The sequence below is a fragment of the Pan paniscus genome, chromosome 10, assembly GCF_029289425.2.
Source record: "Pan paniscus chromosome 10, NHGRI_mPanPan1-v2.0_pri, whole genome shotgun sequence".
NCBI lineage: Eukaryota > Metazoa > Chordata > Mammalia > Primates > Hominidae > Pan > Pan paniscus.
The window spans coordinates 34,724,445-34,732,136 of record NC_073259.2 but is presented as its reverse complement, the minus strand read 5'-3'; the positions used below and the strand labels follow the sequence as shown (position 1 = coordinate 34,732,136).

General features: G+C 41.0%; 1 protein-coding gene across 1 annotated transcript in view; it reads left to right on the top strand.

Moving 5' to 3' along the window:
* Positions 1 to 6,115: 6,115 nt before the first annotated feature.
* Positions 6,116 to 7,692, top strand: part of SLC16A7 (solute carrier family 16 member 7) — a 188,091-nt gene continuing 186,514 nt past the window's right edge. The window contains exon 1 of the mRNA XM_008978459.4: positions 6,116 to 6,628. The gene's annotated coding sequence lies outside the window, so the exon portion shown is untranslated. The remainder of the gene's footprint in view (positions 6,629 to 7,692) is intronic.

Genomic DNA, 7,692 nt, shown 5'->3' with positions numbered 1-7,692 from the left:
GCATCTGGTCACCTGAGAGCTCTGATAGAGATGTAAAGGAGATGAATGTTGTTTTCATAATTGCTAACACACTGTCCATTCTACAGACTATGGATCAAGGAGTCATTTCAACTTTCAAGTCCTATCAATTAAGACATATATTTCATAGGGCTATAGCTGTCACAGATAGTGGCTTCTCTGATGAACATGGGCTAACTAAATTGAAAACCTGGAAATAATTCACCATTCTAGGTGCCATTAAGAACATTTATGATTCATAGGTAGAGGTCAAAATAGCAACATTAACAGTAGTTTTGAAGAAGTTGATTCTTACCCTCATGGATGACGTTGAGGGGTTCAAGACTTCAGTGGAGGAAGTAACTGCACATGTAGTGGAAACAGCAAGATAACTAGAATTAAAAGTGTAGACTGAAGTTGTGACTGAATTTGCTCATTTTATCATAAGAATCTCATGATAAAACTTGCCAACAGATGAAGAGTTGATTCTTATGGATAAGTAAAGAAAGTGGTTTCTTGAAATAGAATCTACTCCTGGTGCAGATGCTGTCATCATTGGTGAAATGACAATAAAGGATTTAGAATATTACATAATCTTGGTTGACAAAGCTGCATTAGGGTTTGAGAGGGTTGACTCCAATTTTGAAAGAAGGTCTATTGATCAAATGCCATCAAACAACATCACATGCTATAGAGAAATCTTTCTTGAAAGGAAGACTCAATCAATGCGGCAAAATTCATTTTCAGAAATTGCCACAGCCACCCGAAACTTCAGCAACCACCACCCTGATCAGTCAGCAGCTATCAACCTCAAGCAAGACCTTCCACCAGCAAAAAGATGATGACTCTCTGAAGACTTATATGATGGTTAGCATTTTTTAGAAATACGATAGTTTTAATTAAGGTACATATACTGTTTTCTCAGACATAGGCTATTCCACACTGAATAGACTATGATATAGTGTAAACATAACTATTATATACACTGGAAAACCAAAAAATTCATGTGATTCACTTTATGGCTATATTTGCTTTATTCAGGTAGTTTGGAAATGAAAATGCATTATCTCTGAAGTATGCCTGTATAGCAAAACAGCACAAAAATTCCTGCCGGATGGAAAGCAGAAGAAAAGTTCCTGAATGGAAAACAGAATGGCAACATGGCCTTAACTTTGAGCAATGAAACAAAGCAACAGCAGCTGAAAACCCAGTTTACTGAGAAACCTTCCTGCAGTTGAGAATGTTTTGTATGAAACTCTCTTGTGACCTATGAGGTATTATGTTGATGCAAATAATGACTAACCCTTCAAGGACATTCCAGGCACATGGCAAGTAATACAAATATTAAAAATTAAGTGGGTAAATTTATGGTCACATTTTATAAAGCATCCTGATTAACACTGTTCTCCAAAATCTGAGAAGTAAACATTTATTTTTAGTTTAATAGAAAAACACTACATAAATATTTTCTTCATTAGTTATGATTATGCGTAAATTCTGTGGATCTTTGCACCCTTGAAGTGCTCGCAAGTATCACTGAATTGTAGAAAGTGAAGCTATTAATAATTATTAAGTTCTTAAAGTAAAAACCTATGACTCAGAGAGGTTAAGGAACCCAGCAAAGATCAACTGTACAGAAAAAGGCACTAAAGCCTTAGCGTCTTGAAAACACATTCAGTCATCATTGATTCATTTCATAAAATATATTAAGTATTAATACTCATTAGCCACCGTTTACAAGATTTCTGCCTGAAAAGTTTACAGTCTATGATGATAACTTTTAATTTAAGTTTCCAATCTTATATGCATTCAAAATAATCAGAATATTTACGTGGTAAAGCATCTATAAAACACCCAGAATCCATTAAGTTTAGTTTATAGATAATAATTGATAAAATGTAAATTTAGAAAAATACCCCAACAAACAAGTTTTTTAATACATAATCCGTTGAGAGATTTTTGGAGCCAAAAAACCCATTTTGTTTTAAACCAAAGATTCTTGTGTGCTATTATTTAAAGGCATACCATACAGCAATGCCAATGCAATTGATTCCCCTTTTATATGCTTTGTTGAATTGGACTAGATTGTCATTCCCCAAAATCCTATGGGAGTTTTTCATAGAAGATATTTCCAAAGTAGCCTATATAGATATACTCAAGATTTAAATCTAGAAGTAGTGGAGATATATTTCTATAGTTTGTATAATCTGTGAAACCAGGTCACAGCAATCATATTCACAGCTGCTAGCCAGCTACAATCTCAACCATAGTATGTTGCCACTTGAAGGCAGGTGTACATTTGTTTTCACCCAAGTTGAGGGGAGCATTGGGACATCTGGTCTTTTGTACTTAGCTGTAACAAATCTATCGTGTGTAGTTTATAAACACACACACCCTTAATTTAATCTCACAGTCTTACTCTGAAAAGGCTATTATATGAATTTTGGGGTCATGAGACTATATTTTTAGTTTTGACTTAAGGACACATTAGTGCACTTTCAAAAGTTCAATGTTTCATTGGGGATTTTATGCCTTTATGATTTACAATTTCTTTTTTTGAGACAGAATTTTGCTCTTGCTGCCCAGGCTGGAGCGCAGTGTTGCGATCTTGGCTCACTGCAACCTCCGCCTCCCGGATTCAAGCGATTCTTCTGCCTCAGCCTCCCGAAGTACCTGGGATTACAGGTGCCCACCACCTCACCTGGATAATTTTTTTTTTTTTTTTTTGTATTTTTAGTTGAGATGGGGTTTCACCATGTTGGCTAGGCTAGTCTTGAACTTCTGACCTCAGGTAATCTACCTGCCTTGGCCTCCCAAAGTGCTGGGATTACAAGCATGAGCCACCGCGCCTGGCTGATTTATTGTCTTTTTCAGTAATATCTTATATTGGTCAGAATAGGCTAGGTTTTGTTCCCATGACAAATAGAGCCTGAAATTTCCAAGGCTTAAAACAATGGTCTCTTGCTCACACAAAGTACAGTGCAATTCAAGCAGTCTTTCTTTCTTTTTCAGAGATTCCATTTTGTAGCTAGTTCATCAGAAACATGGTACTATGGCAGGGAAAGGGAGTGATGAAGGAGGCATACTGGGTCTTAACTCCCTTTACCAGAAATTATACATGTCACTTCCACTCATACTGTTTTAGAACTACATAGTTGCATGGTCCCAATATAACTGTAAGGAAAGCCAGGAAGTGTGGAGCCAGGCAGATCATAGATATTGTGAGCACCAATAGCTTCTACCACATATCTGTTGCCTACAGCCACACTGTCATCTCTTTTCTTCATTTGGCAAACATTACTATTTTCTATCTGCAAGGATTTGTGCTGCATGATAGATGATTCTGTTACCAGAAAGGGGTACTGATTCAGACCCCAAGAGAGGGTTCTTGGATTTCATGCAAGAAATAATTTGGGGTGAGTCTATAAATGAAAGCAGGAGTACTAGGAAAGTAAAGGAACAAAAAAATGGCTACACCATAGGCAGAGTAGCAGCATGGGCTGCTCCGCTGCTTATACTTATTATTACCTCTTGATTATATGTTAACAAGAGATGGATTATTCATGAGTTTTCTGGGAAAGGGGTGGGAAATTCTGGGAACTGAGGGTTTCTCCCCATTTTAGACCGTATGGGGTAACTTCCTGACCTTACCATGGCATTTGTAAACTGTCATGGCACTGGTGGGAGTGTCTTTTAGCATGCTAATGCATTGTAATTAGCACATAATGAGGAGTGAGGAGGACCAGAGGTCACTTTCGTCTCCATTTTGGTTTTGGTGGGTTTTAGCTGGCTTCTTTACTGCGGCCTGTTTTATCGGCATGGTCTTTATGACCTGTATCTTGTGCCAACCTCCTATCTTATTCTGTGACTAAGAATGCCTTAATCTCCTGGGAATGCAGCCCAATAAGTCTCAGCCTCATTTTACCTAGGCACTCAAGATGGAGTCGCTCTGGTTCAAATGCCTGTGACAATCCCAGAGATGAATAAAATGTCATCTGTACTTTCAAATAGCCTAATATATTGGGGCTACAGAAACAAAAATCATATTATAATATAGTCATATGTGAAGCAGAAACAAAATGCCCCAGATAGAGGCCTAAATCATTTTCTATGAGCAGGATCACAGAGAAAGATGAACTTAACCCTTATTTGTTAACAAAGAATCCTTAAAATGCTATAGAAGTGATGATATATTTGCTGGGCATTAAAGGAGGAAAAAAGGTTTAGACAAGTTTGATATGGAAAAGAGGGCAGTGAATGAGAAAAGACAGAAAAATGTGAGAAGATTGTGCATGACTGAGGAATGAAGAAGGGAGAAAGAACCTAAACCACAAGGATGTGGGTATATAGTAAAAGACATGTGGACTTCATGAGTATATATGTGATGTACGTATTCACAGTTTGCTCATCTGTGGAATATGAGTTGCTAGAATGGTAAGTGTATTGCTATTTGTTTTTCCCACTGTTATTTCAGCTTATGAATAGAAATCAAGGCAAACATTTTACCAGAGCATTCCAAGTTCTAATCATATGGCTTGTTTTTTCCCTAAATTGTATTTTTTTCGCAATTTCTTAACAATATTAAACTGTAAGTCATAGGATAAATTGGCTGAATTTATTCTTAGCTGATCCTCCCTCCTTTCAGATTCCTTTCTAGTCCAATCAAATTTTACATAACATACCTAGCTATCACAACAAAGCAATTTAGAAATGTGACAGTAGGTAAATTAGATCCAGAGTTTTAATTGTTGAAAAAACAAGACTTAAAAAGAAGGTTACGATATCATGCTATAAGTAGTCATGTTTGGCATTCAGCAATAGGTTAAACAGGTCAAGAACATGGGACTATAAGAAAAAAACAACAAAAAAGAAAAATCAAAGAGAAGGAAAAGGGAGAATAGGATCAAAATTCAGAAAGCATATGGTCTTTCTTCTTCCTCTTCTTTGACAGGAAATAAAAGTGATGAATGAGCAGGAAAAATGTCAATAGCAAACACTCAAGACTATGACCTTGAAATGTGCCTTTATGTTGTTTCTTTTAAATGTTTAACTTTTTTGTAATTAAATGAAGTGTTTATAGTCACTGCTAGACATTTCATCATTATCAAAGGCCTATTATGTCTTATACAAATGTCTATTTAAGCATTTTTAGCTTAAAAATATAAAATCCTTTCTGTAATTTTCTGCCTTTTTTTCATTTTCAAATATTCTTTCAATAAAATTATCTTCCAATAATTTTGAAGTTATTAATCACGATTATTTATTCATCTTGTATTATGCCTACCAGCCACTTCATGTATATTATTTCACTTAAATCTTATGAAATCAACACAAGATTGATATTACTTTTATTTCATAGCTACAGAAATTGAAATTCAAATTTCGTCCATTACAACAGACTAGCTGTGGCAAAGACAATGTGAATTTACCCAAATGACTTAACTCTTTTTATAAATTCGTAAAATGTGAAGAATCATATAACACACCTTAAAATGATTGTGAAATCAAGGAGGAGAAACCTAGCTAAACTGGTAGACAAACTGCAATAGGACTTGTCAAGCCAAAACCTACAATTATTCTTTTGGATAGTTTCTTTTTCTCTAAAGTGGCAATTTAACTTAAAGATATTAAAGAAACCCAATCTATGGGGTTACTTAAATGTTCTCTTCCAGCCCTTCCTCTTTCCAGTTTTACCAAGAAGCACATTTTAGACAGGGGAATAGACCAAACCAATGACAGCAGAATTACCATTATCTCTAGCACTATTCGTTGTCAAATAACTAAATGCTGGTTTGAAGAACTAAGTAATTTGAGAAATTAAAAATGAAAGGAATTATAAATGATTTGAAAAAAAATCCTTCCTATTTTTAATGTTTTTTGGTGCTGTTTTCTATGTCCTTCCTCCTATGGTGTCAATTATATTTTTTTCCGTGAAGTGATTTGGTTGGTGAGTCTAACTTCCAACAGTGCCCTACCTCTTTCTCCCAAAAAGGCCTCAGTTGAAAAATGGCTCAACACTTTCCCTGCAAGCTCACAATGAGGATCTCCTATTCTCCCTGCATTCGGCCAGACTCTTCTTTTTTTTGCATGCTTTCCTCTCCCATGCATGGGTTGCACAACTCCCTGGGATATCTAGACAGAGCTACCGCACATCTGTCTTCTAGGTCAGGCTACAGAGTACTTCGGATACAGCAAGTTACGACCCATCTGGAAAGACAGATCTACCTGCCTTTTGGCTTTCTTCCTTGGTCAAAACTAAAATCCGAAGTGGAGTGCCCCGAGCGATAGAGAAAGTGCCTATAGCTTTGACAGCCGCTTGGAGCATGCTCAGTCGGTCTCCAGGCACCGGGAGGCGGCTCCCCCCCCCCCCACCCCCCGGGCGGGCCTCCACCGCAGCCTGTCCGGCCCCCACCCCTGGCGCGCGCTCCTCCGCACCCACAAGGGCGTTCAGCAGCCGCGCCTCCCCTTCCCGCCACCGCCTCCTTCTCCGCTGGCTGTGGCGGGCGAGGACACGTCAGGGGCCATAAATAAATAAATAATTCCATTCACCCGTTGACAGCGAGGCGAATCGGCTGCGGTTTGCTGGGAACGGAGGGCTGCAGCGCCCACCCTGCGCCAGAGACCAGATAAAGTAAGTACAGCTGGGGAGGGAGGGGAGAGGAGGAGGAGGAGGAGGCGCCGGCTAAGAGGAGGGCGAGCCTGCGTCTGCGACCCGAGCTGCCCGCGGAGCCGCACGCGTGTGTGCAAATAATGGCCAGCCTGTGACAAACGTGCCAACGCAGAGTTGGCCAGCGAACCCTTATATAGACAAAAAAAACCCCGAAGCGGCCGCGGGAGCAGAGCTCGCGTCAGCCAGTGCGCGCCGACAGCTGCCCGGGAACTGCGGGGGCGCGCGGGGTCCTGGGCAGGGAGCGCCTCGCGTGCTTTCGGCCAGGAGGTGCTCACGCTCTCGGCTTTTACACCGAGACTCAGCGTGGCGCGGTGCACCCCAGTCTCCCTGGCTCACGGGACTCCGAGGGCTGCTTCCAGTGCGGCGTGTCTCTAGTGCGCGCCCCGCCAGCATCCGGCCCCCGAGCCCCCTAGGGTGGCGTGGCTTCATTGCCGCAGAAGGTGGAGGCGGGGGTGGTGAGAGTGTGTGGAGAGAACGTCTTCTCTTTGAGCAGATGATCAGGACAGGAAGAGGCTGTGAGGGGAAGACGAAATACCGGGGGATGGGGGGTTTGTCTTTCTTCATTTTTGGTCCCCAGGAAGGATGGCAGGGGTGGAAGCAGATGGAAAACTATATGCGGGCGAGGCCTGAGCCCAGGCAGAAAAGGACCTCTGACTTGGCAAGGGTTCAGGAGGGCCTGAGCCTTCTGGTCTTCCTGGGCCACTGCACCACATTGGGGGCGCCAGGCCCGGTCAGGTGGCGCCACAGGCTGCGAGCCCGCTCACGTGCGAACTGCTTGTTTTCTCAGCGGATGCTGCATCGCGGCGCCCTTCTCCACCCCTTTTTCTCCTCTACTTCCGCGAAAAGGATTGCAGACTGCCTTGGAAAGGGCGGTCGTTCCCAGTGCCACTTTCCCGGTAGGGCTGAGGAGGGACTTCTGTAGTTCCAATTCCAGGGAAATTAAAATTTTACACACACACACACACACACACACACACACACACACACACACACACACACGAGACATGGAAGAGGAAACGAGGAGT